An 18,380-nucleotide genomic window follows, 5' to 3' on the forward strand; every position below is an offset into this window, starting at 1 on the left:
CTGCGGTGTGAAAGCAGCGTTCAAAGTGTTTCAGTGACCGGAGCCAGTCAGTGTGAGATTTTCCTATCTCTATTTCCTTGGATTATGCCTGGTCACAGCACACCTCTATCCCCAAGCCTCTGAAAGAACTCCGAACACCTACATGCCTCGCACCACATGTCCTTCCCCTGATCCTCAGTGTTTAAGAGTGTACCAGTTCTCCTTTTCATCCAATCACACACTCACTGATTACTGCTGCCCTCACAACAGGTACTAACAGCTTTCTGCTTTTACGTTGTAGCAACTGCTGAGCATTTCGCTTCTCTGCAAGCTGCTTTCTCATTTCACAGTGGATCCAATTTCTGGCACATGACCATCTCCCCATTGTGCTCACAACTTGCTGCCTCTCTCCCTCAGTGTGCACCCTACATGAAGCTGACCCTCAGGTCTGTACAGTCTTTCTCAACAGTCACTCATTAACTCTTTCGCTCGGTTTTCTGCAGGACAAGCTGGCTCCAAGTAACCAGGAGATGAGTAGCTCTGAGGAAGTAGGTCAGTGGTCGTGGCGAGGAAAGTATCCAGGCCCTCCTGTAGATGGAGGATAAAGCCATAAAAATCATCAGGGCAGGTAGAGCAGGAAGTATCAGTGAGGGTAAGGCTGATGACTGAGCTCAGCAAGTTCTCTGCCTCTGACTGGAACCTGTCGTGTTGTGATGTGCATGCACCTTTAAGGGAGCATACCTTAAACTGCTGTTAGTTACATACGCTGAAAGGATATGATGTATTAACAAAGAACAACAAAGAACAAGGAACAGTAGAGCACAGGAACCGGCCCTTCGGTCCAAGCCTAAGCCAATCATGATGCCTGCCTCAACTAAAATTGTCTGCACTTACGGAGCCCATCCTTCCATTCCCATCCGATTCATGCATTTGTCTAGTTGCCCCTTAAATGCCGCTAACGTACCTGTTCCCACCACCTCCCCGGGCAGCGCGTTCCAGACATTCACCACCCTCTGTGTAAAAAACTTGCCTCGCACATCTCCTCTAAACTTTCCCCCACGCACCTTAAACCTATGCCCCCTAGTATTTGACTTTTCTACCCTAGGAAAGAACATCTGATGATCCACTCTGTCCAATGACTTGCTGTCAATCGACAAACAGTAGGTTAGCGATCAAATGTACAATACTTAGCCACCTACTAAACCTATCTGTATATAATCTTATCTTCAAATAAAGAACACCCGTTATTGTTTCACCAATCCTTGTGTAGACTCTTGAGAGATTAGAAACATGCCTAGGAGCTAAGTGCCTACCCTGTGTATGATTGGTACGTTTACACCGAAGAAGAAGAAAGAGTACACTTGCTCTTTCCTCAAGCAATCACTCAGCAGGCAGATTGGCAATAACTGTAGCATCACTCCAGGCATGGGTTCAGTACGGGGAGAGTTTTGATAACCTAACTCAGACAGCAAGGCAGATCTGGGCAAAATACTGCAGATGCTGGAATCTGAACCAAAAACAGAAAATGCTGGTAAATCTCAGCAGGTCTAACAGCATCTGTGGAGAGAGAATAGAGAGAACATTTCAAGCCTGGATGACCCTTCGTCAGAGCTGGCTGTGTGAGCAAGGGAGATCTTCCTAGCTCTAGTTTTCTCCATTCCACCTAAGCACAGCACTTCTCACCATCATCCCCCCTTCCACTAGCATGCTAAACACTTCCCACCCAACCCCTTTCCCTCCACCCCACCCTCTCCTGCCCCCTTCCTCCGAGTTTGTCCCTTTCATTCCCATCCCACACTCACCCTCATTGCTGCCCTCACAATAGGCACTAACAGGCTGATGCGCTACAGTGCTGACTAATACCTGCTGCAGTCTGGCTTTCCCATGCCATGCGGACACTGGTCCTTCCCCCCTTTCTCTATGCCTATCTACAGACATAGAAACATAGAAGATAGGAGCAGGCAGAGGCCATTCGGCCCTTCGAGCCTGCTCCGCCATTCATTACGATCATGGCTGATCGTCCAACTCAATAGCCTAATCTGCTCCATCGTTGGTTCCCACTGGATAGTACTGAGCCAGGGTCTGGCCAGTACTACAAGTATGTACATATGTTGCTGTTGGGTTAGGGATGGGATGTTCTACTTGTTGCTGTTGGGGTTAGGGTGGGGTTGTTACACCTTTGTATTGTAATATTGTGGTACATCCCAGTCGGGCTCCGCCTCCTGGGAAAGGTATAAAGGTCCCTGCTCTGGCTGGGACCCCTCAGTCTGGGATCGTGTATATAATTGGTAGCTGCTTCGTTACAGCAAATAAAAGCCTTTATTTTCTGAGCATCAAGCCTCGTGTATGATAACGCGCATCAACTACTTCCTGTGGTAATGAATTCCACAGGCTCACCGCACTTTGGGTGAAGAAATGTCTCCTCACCTCCATCCTAAATGGTCTACCCTGAATCCTTAGGCTGTGACCCCTGGTTCTGGACTCCCCCATCATCGGGAACATCCTCCCTGCATCTACCCTGTCTAGTCCTGTTAGAATTTTATAAATCTCTATGAGGCCCCTACGACCTGCAGAACAGCACTATGAGTAGCATAATCCCCCCAAAGAAACACTGTCACTTGTTCTATCGCTCCATACAAGCAAATAAATCAACGTCATTGTACTGGAGGTGATTTGATGGGTCACATAAGCATGGAGTCAGTGAAAAGGACAGCCCAGGAGATAGCTCTCCAGAGTTAATTTCAACTTCCAGCTCTGCTGTGGAAGGCAGAGAGAGGCACTGACCTCTGCACATGCAGGAAGTATTGGAAAACCTTTCTTGAACCTGTTTCACCATGTCTGAGTGTGTCGAATAGTTTGCTTTAACCTGGTATGATGTTCTGCCACAGGGCCCCAGCATTCAACATCTACACATGGAGTGTGCGTGACCTCTGTGACCACTGCAGCCAGGTTCTCAGACCACACAACAGTATCATCTATAATGAATGAAGCTCAAACCAGAGCCATTCTGGTATCTTCTCCATTACCTTTGGGTTACAGTCACCTCATTCTTATCCTTGATCTCTTACAGTCTGCTCTCCTTCTGTTTATGCAGAGCTGTGCACTGCCACAGGGCAACTACTTACCTCGCAGGGATGGCAGCATACTGCCCCCCCCCTCTCAACACCTTCTTGGTCAATGCTCACCACGACGTTAGCTTCAGGGCAGCAGTAGAAATGCTGCAGTCAGCAGCTGAACATTCTCAAACCTGAGCCCCTGGGGGTTAGTGACCATATGTCTGAACATCAATGGCTCTCCACCAGCCATGCTGAAGCCACTGGGATGACATTTCATAGGAGTGGTAGGAAAGGCACTTAAGAGAAGGATTACAGATTGACAATATCCTATAAGGGGCCGCACCATCATGTGAGAAGGGAGATTTGTAAGGTCAGCTTGCCCTCATGCAGCTTCTATCAGAGTTGAGGGGCAACCTGATAGAAGTCTACAAGATTACAAGGGGCATGGCCAGAGTGGATAGTCAGAAGCTTTTTCCCAGGGTGGACGAGTCAATTACTAGTGGGCACAAGTTTAAGGTGCGAGGGGCAAGGTTTAAAAGACGAGGCAAGGTTTTTACACAGAGGGTGGTGGGTGTCTGGAATTTGCTGCCGGGGAAGATAGTGGAAGCAGATACGATAGTGAGTTTTAAGGGGCGTCTGGACAAATACATGAATAGGATGGGAATAGAGGAATATGGTCCCTGGAAGGGTAGGGGGTTTTAGTTCAGTCATGGTCTAGACAGCATGGTTGGTGCAGGCTTGGAGGGCCGAAGGCGCTTATCCTTGTTCTTTGTTCTTAGTATTACTATACAGCATTGATAAAGGCTTAAAATAACATAATGGGCTTCAAAGAATCATAGAATCCCCACAGTGCAGAAGGAGGCCATTCAGCCCATCGAGCCTGCAGCAACAACAATCTCACCCAGGTCCTATCCCCGTTAACCCTATGTATTTTACTGCTAATCTCCCTGACACTAAGGGGCAATTTAGCGTGGCTAATCAACCTAACCCGCACATCTCTGGAATGTGGGAGGAAACCGGAGCGCCCGGAGGAAACCCATGCAGACACGGGGAGAACGTGCAAACTCTACACAGACAGTGACCCAAGGCCGGAATTGAACCTCGGTCTCTGGAGCTGTGAGGCAGCAGTGCCACTGTGCCACCTTGGTCTTAGTGGGGAAAGCTTTACCAGCAGCAAAAAAAAAAGTGCATCAATCTCTAAAACAATCATTGTCCACTCGATGCCACAGCAATATATGGCCATATGCAATTTGGAGAAAATATTGATGCTCTCCATGAATTCACACCCCACCAAGAGTCTGGCCCTGCCAAGGTCAGAATCCGGCCATTTCACGTGACAGAACGTATCTCTACCAGGAATCATTTCAGTTAGGGGGCGGAGCAGTGATAAGGACTCCTCTCATATCCCTTGATATCGCACCCGATTTTAAATTGGGAGTCACGAGTAATTACCATGGGTGACCCATCACCACCCTATTAACATAAGAGTCATACACTACCCACCAAAAAAATAGGACAGTGTTACCAGCGGGGTAACGGCCTTGGCTGGCTGAAAGATTCAGGGAGAGAAAATTAAAAATAAATGAAGTAAAGTTCAGGGAAGTTCTTGGATTCAATTCTCCCTTTCCCCTCAGTAAATGAAGCATTAATATTGTGGGTCACATTTTGGTTGATTTGTTGCTGCAGCACTCGCAGGATGACTAGACTGAGATGGGGAAAGTTTAATCAGTTTAAATTTAGCAGCAGCCGGCTGAAGATTGCAAGTCCCTGGTGACTAACGCTGGGGAGAATGCCGTGAGTGGTACAGCTGCCACGCGCTGAATGGCAAAGGGAAAGAGCGTAATTAAGCAATAAACTGAAGCGTCTCAGAAGAGCAAATGAGAAAAAATTCTCCCAGGCAACCAAACAAACAATTTTTAACTTTGAAGTGTCTTTAATCATTCATCTATCTGAGTATACATGCTTGTTGCTCTCTGTGTGTGTGCAATATTAGAGGTCAGTCTCTATGGAATAAAATCCCTACTGTGCAGAATGAGGCCATTCAGCCCATCGAGCCTGCACCAACAGCAATCCCGCGCAGGCCCGATCCCCGTTACCATACGCATTCACCCTGCTAATCCCCCTGATACTAAGGGTCAATTTAGCATGGCCAATCAACCGAACCCACACATCTTTGGACTGTGGGTGAAAACTGGAGCACCCAGAGGAAACCCACGCAGACACGGGGAGAACGTGGAAACTCCACACAGACAGTGACCCGAGACCGGGATTGAACTCAGGTCCTGGAGCTGTGAGGCAGCAGTGCTAACCATTATGCCCCCGTTTCTGGCGATATCTGGACCTGTATCTATGTGTGTGTACTTGTGTCTGCATATAGGTTTACACATACATATTAAACCACGTGAATCAGTACACAACTGGATTTGCATCTCTTTAAGTGCAGTAAGAAGTTTCACAAGACCAGGTTAAAGTCCAACAGGTTTATTTGGAATCACGAGCTTACAGAGCGCTGCTCCTTCATCAGCTGACTCACCCAGGCAGGGTTAACACATGTGTGATTTGTGGAGGCAGCTGGCCATTTAAATCACCAGTTGAGATTTTGGAAGAGCAGGAGTGTGAAGCCTGGAGTGTACAGATTAGAACAGGAAAAAGGCTGAAGAACTTGATAGTTTAATTTAGATAGCCAGTGTACCCCTTTGGATAGGGGCCCCACGACATCCTTGGGAGAGGTAAGGCACCCTCTGGAGTTGTTAAAATTAAACATGATTGTGCACTTTTTCCACACAAACTCATTGGAACCGTCAAGCTGTCATGGAGCTGTCCAGCAATCAAAAACTGTCAAGGAAGTGTCAGAGCTGTCAAAGCTGTCAAGGAATTGTCCAAGGATGCTCGGACCAGAATTTTAAATTCAGGGGTCAGGCACGACGGCTCAGAGGAAGAGCCTGAGGAGGTGGAGGGTGAGAACTTTGATGCTGCAAACCTGCAGCTAAGCAGCCAACGCATGCATGTTCACTTGAGCCAATGGCACAGTCTCCTTTGCAAATAGTCACTAAAGGTGTGCTCAATCCAGAACATACAAACATACGAATGAGGAGCAGGAATAGGTCACTAAGCCCTTCGAACATCCGCCATTGAATAAGATCACGGTTGATCTGACTGTAACCTCAATTCCAGTGGCACAGTGGTTAACAATGCTGCCTCACAGCGCCAGGGACCTGGGTTCGATTCCCAGCTTTGGTGACCGTCTGTGCGGAGTCTGCACGTTTTCCCCGTCTCTGCATGGGTTTCCTCCGGGTGCTCAGGTTTCCTCCCACAGTCCGAAAGATGTGCTGGATAGGTGCATTGGCCATGCTGAATTCTCCCTCAGTGTACCCAAACAGGCCCAGAGTGTAGTGTTAATGTCAGCCTACTTGTGACATTAATAAGTAATCTTAAAAAAAACTTAAACATTTCTACATTCCCCGATAAACTCTCACCTCTTGTTAATCAAGAATCTATCTCACTCTGCCTTAAAAATATTCAAAGGCACTGCTTTCCTTGTGTCTGAAGACTTTTTCTAAAATAAAGTATACTTTATTTATGTAAGTAAGGCTAACATTATCACTGCAATGAAGTTACTGTGAAATTCCCCTCGTTGCCACACTCCGACGCCTGTTCGGGTCAATGCACCTAACCAGCACATCTTTGGACTGTGGGAGGAAACCAGAGCATCCAGAGGAAACCCACACAGACACGGAGTGAATGTACAGACTTCGCACAGACAGTGACCCAAGCAGGAATCGAACCTGGGTCCCTGGCACTGTGAGGCAGCAGCGCTCACCACCGTGCCACCAAAACGTCTGACTTAACAGCAAAACCCAGGAGCTTGTTTTCATAATGGTGACCAATTTAAAACACACTGAAATCATGATTAGATTCTTGATGTTCACAATGGCAGTCAGATATTTGTTCCTGAATATAGAAGAGTGAATTCACAAGAATAGACCTGAACCAACAAATATAATTCCCATTAGAAAAGCTATTGTAACAATGTGATTGTGGTGCATCCAATGCACTAGGAACATTACAGTCTGTCAAGAGCTATTATTCTAAATAGAAAGGAGAAGGAACTTCAGCACTGGGTACATTGTTCTCATTCATTCACCCAATATTAATATTGCAATGGAACTCCGGCAGTCAAAATTGTTAGCTGTTGTGCAATGGAGTAGACACAGCTTTGGCCTGGATTTATCAGCTGCCGGAGTCTCTGTCCCTCATCCCAGCAAAACGTTCAGGGGCAAACCCACCCCACAGGGATCTAACACTTGGAGGGATGTTCCGTCCTCAGCTGAGCGGACAGTCTTGCCTTGCAGGCCACATTTTGGATTACAATAGCCCCCAACACCAAGGAACTGGAGTCAGAGTTCGAGGGGTGTGATATCGCCAGTGTCTAGTTAGAAGTCTCCGGCAAGGGGAGACAGGGTTTTTTTATACATTCATGGGTCATTGACATTGCTGGCTAACCAGCATTTATTTCTCATTCCTAGTTGCCTGAGGGCAGTTGAGAGTCAACCATATTGCAGTGGCTCTGGAGTCACATGTAGGCCAGACCGGGTAAGGATGGCAGATTTCTTTTCCTAAAGGACATTAGTGAACCAGATGGATTCTTCTGACAATCGAACATGGTTTCATGGTCATCAGTAATTAATTCCGGATATTTTTTATTGAATTCAAATTCCACCATCTGCTGTGGTTGAATTTGAACCCGGGTCCCCAGAACATTAGCTGAGTTTCTGGATTAATCGTCTACCGATAATACCACTAGGCCATTGCCTCACCTCGAGTTGCAGAAGGCCTTGGTAGACAGGCTGAGGAGGGATGGATTGAACAATCTCTCCCCACCTTACCTGCTACCAGACCACAAAGTGAAAACCGCCAGGCTGGGCGCTTGGCATAGGCCTCATCTGCTGCTTGTTAAACTCCAACGGAAATGGGATGAGGGCCTTACATAAGGGCTTCAATTGGTCCGCAGGCCATGATGCCAGGGCCCTTGTAATGTAGCAGCTTTGAAATCTCTGCATCCTGCTGAACAGTGAATCCATGAGGAATTCTCTCTCTCTGCTAACGACAGATTATAGTTTTGCAAATTTCCTTTCAATTCATGTAAATGGGTCATTTTTCTTTAAAGTCAAAGAACAGGGATGACACGGTGGCACAGAGGTTAACTCTGCTGCCTCACAGCGCCAGGGATCCGGGTTGAATTCCTAGCTCGGGTCACTGTCTGTGTGGAGCTGGCACATTCTCCCCATGTCTGTGTGGGTTTCCTCCGGGTGCTCCAGTTTCCTCCCACACTCCGAAGATGTGCAAGTCAGGTTGATTGGTAAAGCTAAATTGCCCTTAGTGTCAGGGGGACTAACTATGGTAGGTACATGGGGTTATGGGGATAGGGGCTGGGTGGGATTGTGGTCGGTGCAGACTCGATGGGCCAGATGGCCTCTTTCTGCACTATAGGGATGCTATGATTCTAGGGGCTCATCAGTAATATTTCAAGAACTATGCAAAATTAAGTAGACAGTGGGCAGAATTTTATGGCCCCTCCCACCAGCGGGATTTTCTGGTCCTACCAAAGTTGATAGGCTTTTGAACACATTGCTGCTTTTTATAACTTGCCTCCCACCGCCACAGAACTATAAAATTCCATCCGGTGTTTTTCAAGGGTCTAAGAATACAGGAAGAGCTAAATATCTGCCATGTGCCTAACTCTTAACACTAATCCTCAGGTAAGTTTGTGGCACGGGCTGAGGCTGGCCGTGTGCATGGCATCAGTGGCATTTTATTGTCCCATCCAGCTGCACATCTGTCACCAGAGGACCATATAATCCAACCCCTTGTAATGCTCTCAGCACCTTGTGAATTTCTCCATTCATCAACCCGAGAGCAGGTCCCGGCTCAAGTCTCGGCATGATATTCCCCTGCCACTTACCGGGGAAGGAGAGAATGACTGAACTGCTTTCCTGTAGCCTTTAGTGCCATTGGGGAGGCGATAGCCTAGTGGTATTGTCACGAGACGATTAATCCAGAAACTCAGCTAATGTTCTGTGGAGTCGGGTTCGAATCCTGCCACGGCAAATGGTGGAATTTGAATTTAATAAAAAATATCTGGAATTAGGAATCTACAAATGACACCCGGAGTGTGGCGACTGGGGGATTTTCACGGTAACCCCATTGCAATGTAAGTCTATTTGTGACACTAATAGATAAACTAAAAATGACCATGAAACCATTGTCAGTTGTCAGAAAAACCCATCTGGTTCACTAATGTCCTTCAGGGATGGAAATCTGCCGTCTTTACGCAGTTTGGCCTTAATGTGAGTCCAGAGCCACAGCAATGTGGTTGACTCTCCGCTGCCCTCTGAAATGGCCGAGCAAATCATTCAATTGTCACCATCACCTTCTCAATAGACAATAAATGCTGGCCAGCCAGTGACGCCCATGGCCCACGAATCAATCAACAAACTTTTATCATCATAGTAGTAACTACCATCTCCTAGTCAACCTCCATCAAGACTAAATTGTCCTTTTTTTTCCCTTTATGATTGGGAGGCATTTGTCTCCATTGGAAGTAAGCACCCATGTTGGATGTCACTCAGTTGGTGCTTTGGACTCCACTCAGCAGGGCTGACAAGTGATGACTGAACCCTATCATTCTAGCTCAGAGTCTCACATACTATCACTGTGCTAATCCTCAATCTGTCTGGTTCCGAGTGTCTTGTTAGCCCATTTTAACCCAGTGGCAGAGACCATATCGGGGCCTCCAAACGCTGCCTAATGTCTCAGCTTTGGAATCAATGCATCCTGCCAGTCAATCTATGAGATATTTGTTTCCTCGAGCTCTCTGATATCAATTATTTATAGCTTTGTAAAATTTTGTTCTCAATTTGTGTAAATAGGACATTTTTTCCCCCTGAAATGAAAGATACGCGGGATCATTGATAATGTTTCCAGAACCAAGCAAGGATGAAGTAAATGGTGTTTTTTGAAGGATTGTGGAATACATGAAGGGCTAAATATCTGTCAAGAGCCACAGTAACATAATCCACTGCCTGTTCTACAGCAAGCGAATAGTGTCTGGAGCACTCATGTACATCGTTAAAGAAAGTTGTGTCCATTTGATTACTGCACCTAAATTGAAAATCTAAATACTCTATCCGAGAAGTAGATTTGCTCCAGAAAGCAAACTGCTGCAGGCACATTAATCTTATCCCACTTTATAAGCAAACTACAGGAGCAGAAAGGCCCATTGACAGGCTGTTGTTAAATCATCTTACACAGCTAAAGAGCCCACAGACTTCAAAGAGATTTACATAAACTATTCCTCTCTTTCCCTTCTGCCCCTATGGGTGGTTTGCTAAGCTGTGTGACCATTTCCAATCTCTGTCAAGTTTTCATCCTCAAATGAGTCAAAACCTGAAGGGATTCTTGTAAGACGGGGCTGAGGGACAGCAGGAATGAATCCGTAAGGTGAAGTTTGAGTGATTTTGCTCCTTATTAGCTTAAATTTATAGAGTTGTTTTGCTAAAGTTCTTCTGATTACACATCTTGTGTCATAAACAGGATTTTAATCTTTTGACCTCTTTCAGATTAGCTAATTAAATATTTTGGATGAAATTTGCTTTTGAAATGCATTATGCTTTGCTAATGACAGGCTCAAGCATTGCCAAGGGCAGATATGCACTACTCACTGAATTAACCAAAAGCCCATTGCGATTTGTTGAGAACGTTTAATTTGCAGTCGCATATCTTTAGCGTTGCTGGGCAGTGGGAACAGGGCCTGAACCGGCCAACAGTAGCTCAATGCCATCTCTGGATCAGACTATAGAAACTCCATCGCCTGGTAGTTGGTGACCCAACCTGGCGATCGGGAAACAGTGGGTGGAATTTTTTGATTTCTTTTTCCAAGTGTTCCGGCGGGAAAAGTGGAAGGCAGCCATTGTTTTCCCAATTGAAAGAGCCTGCCTCACAAGCAGCTTTTGCTCTGAGAACTCCAAAGGGTTCGTGATCAAAAAAAATTTGTAAAAGAACCCCCCGTCCCTCCCTATTCCCAATGGATACTGAACAATGCCCCCCCGACCCCACCCGCAAGGAATGCCCCCCCACCCAGGGACAAAGCACTCCCCCAACAGAAGCCCAATGGGAACACGGAACCCCCCCTCCCCCCAACGAATGCACCCTTCCACAGACATGGGACCCCCTCCCCGTGAACCCTCCGCCAATGGCCCTTCCCAATGAAAGCCCCTTGGGACACTGCCCCCTGGCACTGTCTCTACAGTGCCCGTGCAGTGCCTCAGTCAGAGCCAGGGAGGCAGTGGCAGGACGCTGCCCAGGCATGACCCTCTCCTCCCTGACAGCTGTGTTGACCTGTGCGTTCCAGGTGGCGACCATTCGCCAGATCCCCACTTATCAGGATCTGCAATGAGGAAATAATAAATTTACAAATGGATATGGATAGATTAGGTGCATTGGTGAAAATTTGGCAGATGGAATTTAATGTGGATATGTGTGAGGTTATCCATTTTGGTTGGAGCAATACAAAGGCAAATTATTATCTCAGTGGAGAGAAACTTTGGGGTGCTTTGGCGCAGAGGGATCTGGGTGTCCTCATGCATGAATCACAGAAATCTAGTATGCGTGTGTAGCAGGTAATAAGGAAGGCAACTGGAATCTTGGCATTTATTGCTAAAAGAATAGAATATAAAAATAGTGAAGGCTTGCTGCTACTGTACAATGCAATAGTGAGACACCGCTTAGAATATTGTGTACAGTTTGGTCCCCTTGCTTGAGGAAGGATGCAGTTGCATTAAAGGTGGTTCAGAGAAGGTTCACTAGATTGTTTCCAGAGATGAGGGGTTTGTCTTACAGAGAGAGATTGGGCAATTTCAACCTATGGTTCCTGGAGTTCAGAACAATGAAGGGGAGATCTAATTGAGGTATACAAGATGGTGGAGGGGATTGACAAAGTAGACGTGGAGAAGATGTTCCCTCTTGTAGGGAACTCTAGAACAGAAGGTCATAATTTTAGGATAAGGGGTGGCAGATTTAAAACAGAGATGAGGAGAAATGACTTCTCTCAAAGGGTCGTGAGTCTGTGGCATTCACTATCCCAGAGCGAAGTGGATGCTGGAACTTTTGAGTAAATTTATGGAAGAGGTGGACAGATTTTTAATTAGTAAGGGTTTGAAGAGCTATGGTGAACAGACTGGAAAGTGGAGATGAGGCCGGGATGAGGTCAGCCGCGATCGTATTAAATGGCGGAGCAGGCTCGAGGGGCTGAATTGCCTATTCCTGCTCCTAGTTCTTATGGCTCTAATGATCTTTCAGCTGAAATGTTAAACCGAGGCCTGCTGTACCATCTCAGGCATATGGAACTGATACAGTGGCACTATTTCAGAGGAGAACTAAGGAGTTTTGCCCAGCACCCTAGCCAATGTTTGTCCTTGAACCAACACAATTAAAAACAAATGATCTGATCATTGTTACGGTGCTCTTTCGGCCACACTTCATTCCTTATCGAAGTACTTCATTGACTGTGAAACGCTTGTGGAGTTATGGAGTCATTTATGACACAAAGGAAGCCATTCATCCCATAGTGGCTCCCCATGGAGCAATCCTGTCAGTTCCCACTCAAGCTTTGTAACCCCCCCTCAGGCTTCTGTTCTTCAAGTAGCCATCCAACATCTTTTGAAATTGTTGATAGTCTTTGCTTCCACTGCCCTCAGTAGCAATGAGTTCCAAGTCCTTACCACTTGCTACGTAAGAAATCTTTTCTCTACAGCCTTCCTGCATCTTTTGCTCAAAATTTTAATTCCATGTTCCTTAATATTGTGCCAGCAACTAATGGGAAGAGTTTTTCCTTTCCTACCTTATCTAAGTCTTGCGCATCTCTATCCAATCTCCCTTTGGTCTCCTTTTCTCCAAACAGAACAAATCCAGCTTCTCCAACCTAATCTTGTAGCTAAAACACCTCATCCATGGCACCATTCTGGTGAATCTCTTTGCACCCACTTAAGGACCCTTACATCTTTCCTGAAGTGCCATTACCCAAATTAGATGCAATCCTCCAGTTGGAGCCTAGCCATGGCTTCATAAGGGTGCAGTATGCCTTCCCTATTTGTACTTCATGCCTCATTTAAGAAGCCCAAAATCCCATATGCTCTGCTGAACACTTTCTCCTGCCACTTTCAACTATCGATGCACATGCACCCCTCGGCCCCTCGCAGGCTAATGCATGTTCAAAACTCACTGATAAATTAAGTGTTGAAATCAACAGCAAGATAAATGCTCCCAAAGCTGCCATGACTTGGCTTGGAAGTGGAATCAGCGCGTGGGATCGTTTTGGTCTGTATAGCCCAGAATCATACCACACATACAAATACAGAGGCTGTGAGGAATTTTAATGCGTTCCATTCCGCAAGACTGCATGGTAATCTGGAACAGCATTTGAGTGCAAATTTCAGACCAAAGGGATTTGTGCCATAGCGATGGAAGGTAAGATGAATGGCCTCCTTCTGTACGACTCCGTGACACTGTGATAACCTGTAAGAAGAGAAATGCCCTAGTGATTGGCCAACTAATTTCAGATTAGTTTGATTAAGAAGCATTTTTCTTGATATGGCATCAGTGATGAGCAGAAAATGAGTGGCGCCACCAACCAGAAATTAGCCGGGACAAAAGGATGGCTGTGATCCAAAGCTACACCTGGTTGTTAACTTACAATTAAAATTCATGTTCAAGTTGTCATAATGTAACGTCGCCAAGATGGGAAAGAAATTGTGCTCTGCAGCACCTGCTGTTTAGGCACCATGCTTAAATGTTCAAAAATGGAATCCAAGATGTGCCCGTGCACTTCCTGAGAATTACACTGGACACCATCTTGTTAAAAATGGCTGCACCTAGCAACCATTAGCAGCATTATGCCCATCAGGGTGCCATGCCAACAGTGCCATTTTCAAACACGCAGGCTCTGCCTTAACATTTTTTTGTTCTTTCATGGGTTGTGGGCTTTGCTGGCTGGGCCAGCACTTTTTGCCCATCCCTAAATGCCCTTGAGGGGCAATTAAGGGTCAACCATATTGGAGCCACATGTAGGCCATACCAGGTAAGGATGACAGATTTCAGAAGTGGAAAAACTTAAGATCATGAACTCTCCCCTTCACCTCCATTTCCATTTAATTTATTTCATTACTTCTTTTCACTATATTCATCCATTTTTATTTTTCCACTTCTTAAATCTCACTCTCTGTCTTGTCTCCAACCGCACCCCCCACCCCCCCAAGACCGACTGTCACATTCCTCAGGTTGTCCCCTAACAATCTGTACTTTTGTTCTGCCATTCACACATTCCGATCACCTAATGGGTGTTTTTAGTGCCTTTCTCAGCCTTTATCGTCACCATTTACATTCCCTTTAAATTACAGCCAGTTACAGCCTCCCTCCCATCCTCATAGTATGAATCTTGTCTGATTTTCTTTGCCTTTAGCTCTGACGAAGGGTCATCCAGACTCGAATCATTGGCCCTATTCTCACTCCACAGATGCTGCCAGACCTGTTGAGTTTCTCCAGCATTTTCTGCTAAGATGTATACATATTTGTATACCTGATCTTCGTTGGATTTCAAAATTCCGTCAATATTTTCACTTCATAAAATAACCATAGTTGTATGTGTCAACATGAGGAGTGTCTGACCAAGTCCATACCTGGTAGTGTCAGCTGTGGCTACGTTGCTAGCACTCTCACTTCTAAGTCACAAGGTTCGAGTCCCACTCCAGGACTTGAGTGCATAAACCAACACTCGCACTCTCGTACAAAGCTCATGGCATGCTGCACTCTTTTAGGTGCCTTCTTTCAGAAGAGACGTTAAACTGAGGCTCCATCTGCCTGCTAGGGCAAATGTAAAAGATTGCGTGATGCCGGGCAGGATTTTTCGGCCATGCGCACTCCAAGGCCAGAAATTCCCGCCCAAGGTCAACGGACCTTTACATGGTCTGCCAAATTTTCCATCCCTCCCCCCCCCCCCCCCACCAAGATTCCCATGGCAGACAGAACAGGAAATTTATGGTCACTATTTCAAAGAAGGACAGGGGAGTTATCCCTGGTGTCCCTGCCACGGTACAGCAGTGATGCGCGATATAACACACGAGAAGCGTGATGTACTCGGAAAATAAAGGCTTTTATTGCCAACAATAACAGAGCTACCATATACAGTACACGATCCCAGACTAAAGGGTCACCAGGCAGAGCAGTGACCTTTATACCTCTCCCAGGAGGCGGAGCCGACTGGGGTGTACCATAACAACTATATTAACAGGTAGAACAGCCCAACCCTAACCCCAACAGTAACATATCTACAGACTCATAGTACTGGCCAGACCATGGCTCAGCACTACCTAGTGGGAACCAACAATGGTTCACCACATTCACCCCTCCTTTGAAAACAAAGGCCGGCGGGGTACAAAACACAGAACAATTGTTTGTTTGTCTATAAGTTCAAACGGTCCGGGGGACCGCACCGTCGCTGTGACCTCCTCAACACCGGCGATGACACCGGTTCAGGCAATCGCGATGACGTTCTCTCCAAGGTGATGTCCAGCGACTCCTCCAGTGCCTCACGGGCCAGTAGACCCCGAGGTGGTGACAATCCGCTGAACTCGGGCACGCCTTGAAGTGGCGACCATCTCCTGGACTCAGGCAAGCTGTACACGGGAGTAAGAGGGTTAAGTGGTGGTCCCGATACTGCCCGCGCCGTGTCAGGAAGGGAAAAAATGGTTGGGGGGTCCCTAACAGTAGGTGTGGGAGCGACAGGGGTTTCCAAGTCCCCTGCTGGCGCCAGATCTCGAATCGAGACCGTGTCCTCTCGCCCGTCAGGATATGCCACGTAGGCATACTGAGGGTTGGCGTGGAGGAGATGGACCTGTTCAACCAAAGGGTCGGACTTGCGGGTCCTAACATGTCGCCGCAGGAGGACAGGTCCTGAGTACGTCAACCAAGACGGTAATGAGGTCCCGGAGGAAGACTTCCTAGGGAATGAAAACATTCTCTCATGAGGAGTAGCGTTTGTTGCCGTACACAGGAGTGAGCGTATGGAGTGGAGCGCATCAGGGAGTACCTCTTGCCAACGAGAGACTGGAAGACCTTTAGACTTCAACGCCAGTAAGACAGCCTTCTAGACGGTAGCATTCTCTCGTTCGACCTGTCCGTTACCCCTTGGGTTGTAGCTCGTGGTTCTACTAGAGGCAATCCCATATGAGAGCAGGTATTGCCTCAAGTCATCGCTCATGAACGACGAGCCCCTATCGCTGTGGATGTAACAGGGGTAATCGAACAGGGTGAAAAGATCACAAAATGCCTTGATAACCGTGGCAGCGGTCATATCAGAACAGGGAATGACAAAAGGGAATCGTGAGTACTCATCAACCACATTGAGGAAGTACACGTTCCGATCTGTCGAGGGAAGGGGGCCCTTAAAATCCACACTCAGTCTTTCGAAGGGCCTTAACGAGTTGTGCCCTGTCAGGTCGGTAAAAGTGCGGTTTGCATTCCGCGCATACTTCTGGTTATGGACCTGACATCCTCCACCAAGTAGGGTAGATTCCGGGCTTTTACGAAGTGGAAGAGCCGAGTGACCCCCGGATGGCAGAGGTCATTGTGGAGAGCCTGCAATCGATTCTCCTGCATACTAGCGCATGTTCCACGCAACAGGGCATCCGCGGGCTCGTTGAGCTTCTCTGGACAATACATGATATCATAATTGTAGGTGGAGAGTTCGATTCTCCACCTCAAGATCTTATCATTCTTGATCTTATCCCGTAACGTGTTGTTGAACATGAACGCCACGGACCGCTGGTCCGTGAGCAGAGTGAACCGTTTTCCCGCCAAGTAATGGCGCCAATGCCGAACAGCCTCCACAATGGCCTGGGCCTCCTTTTCCATTGCCGAATGTCGAATTTCAGGGCCTTGGAGGGTGCGAGAGAAAAAGGCGACGGCCTGCCCGCCTGGTTAAGTGTGGCGGCCAGGGCGAAATCAGAAACATCACTCTCCACCTGAAAGGGGATGGACTCATCGATAGCGTGCATCGTGGCTTTCGCGTTGTCGGCTTTTATTCTTGCAAAGGCTAAGTGAGCCTCTGTTGCTAGGGGAAAAGAGATAGACTTGATGAGCGGACGGGCTTTGTCCGCGTAATTGGGAACCCACTATGCGTAGTATGAGAAGAAGCCTAAGCATCTTCTCAGTGCTTTGACGCTAGTGGGCAGGGGAAGTTCGAGGAGAGGACGCATACGGTCTGGATCAGGGCCAAGGACCCCGGTTTCCACCATGTATCCGAGGATAGCTAGGCGGCGCGTGCGAAATACACACTTCTCCCTGTTGTAGGTCAGATTCAGGCAAGATGCAGTGCGTAAGAATCTAAAAAGATTGGCATCGTGGTCCTGCTGGTCATGGCCGCAGATGGTGACGTTATCCAGGTACGGGAAGGTAGCCCGCAGCCCGTTCTGGTCCACCATTCGGTCCATAGCACGCTGGAAGACCGAGACCCCATTCGTGACACCAAAAGGAACCCTTAAAAAATGGTACAGGCGACCATCCGCCTCAAAGGCCGTGTATTGTCGGTCCTCTGGGCGAATGGGGAGTTGGTGGTAAGCAGATTTTAAGTCGATGGTGGAGAACACCCGGTACTGCGCAATCTGATTGACCATGTCAGATATGCGCGGGAGGGGATACGCATCCAGCTGCGTGTATCTGTTAATGGTCTGACTATAGTCTATGACCATCCGGGGTTTGTTCCCATTCTTAACCACCACGACTTGCGCTCTCCAGGGACTAGTGCTAGGTTGGATGATCCCTTCCTTGAGGAGCCGCTGAACTTCAGATCGAATGAAGATCCGATCCTCAGCGCTGTAACCGCCTGTTCTTTGTTGCGATGGGCTTGCAGCCTGGCACAAGATTCTGGAATAGGGAGGGTGTGGTAATCCTAAGCGTTGAGAGGCTACATGTGGAGTGCGTTGGGCAATTTAGAGGCTGCGGGTCTCCCACTGAAAGCGGAGGGAGTGGCCCACCGTACTGCAGGGTTACACTCTTCAGGTGGACCATAAAATCTAGTCCTAGGAGTATTGGCGCGCAAAGATGCGGTAACACAAGGAGCTTAAAGTTCTCGTAGACTGTGTCCTGCACCGTCAGATTGACCACGCAACTCCCTAGCACGGTGACAGACCGGGACCTTGACGCCATCGAAATTGTCTGCTTGACAGTCCGAATCTGGAGACCACACCGCTTCACGGTGTCTGGATGAATGAAGCTCTCCGTGCTCCCGCTGTC

The sequence above is a fragment of the Mustelus asterias genome, chromosome 8, assembly GCF_964213995.1.
Source record: "Mustelus asterias chromosome 8, sMusAst1.hap1.1, whole genome shotgun sequence".
In the NCBI taxonomy this organism is placed as follows: domain Eukaryota; kingdom Metazoa; phylum Chordata; class Chondrichthyes; order Carcharhiniformes; family Triakidae; genus Mustelus; species Mustelus asterias.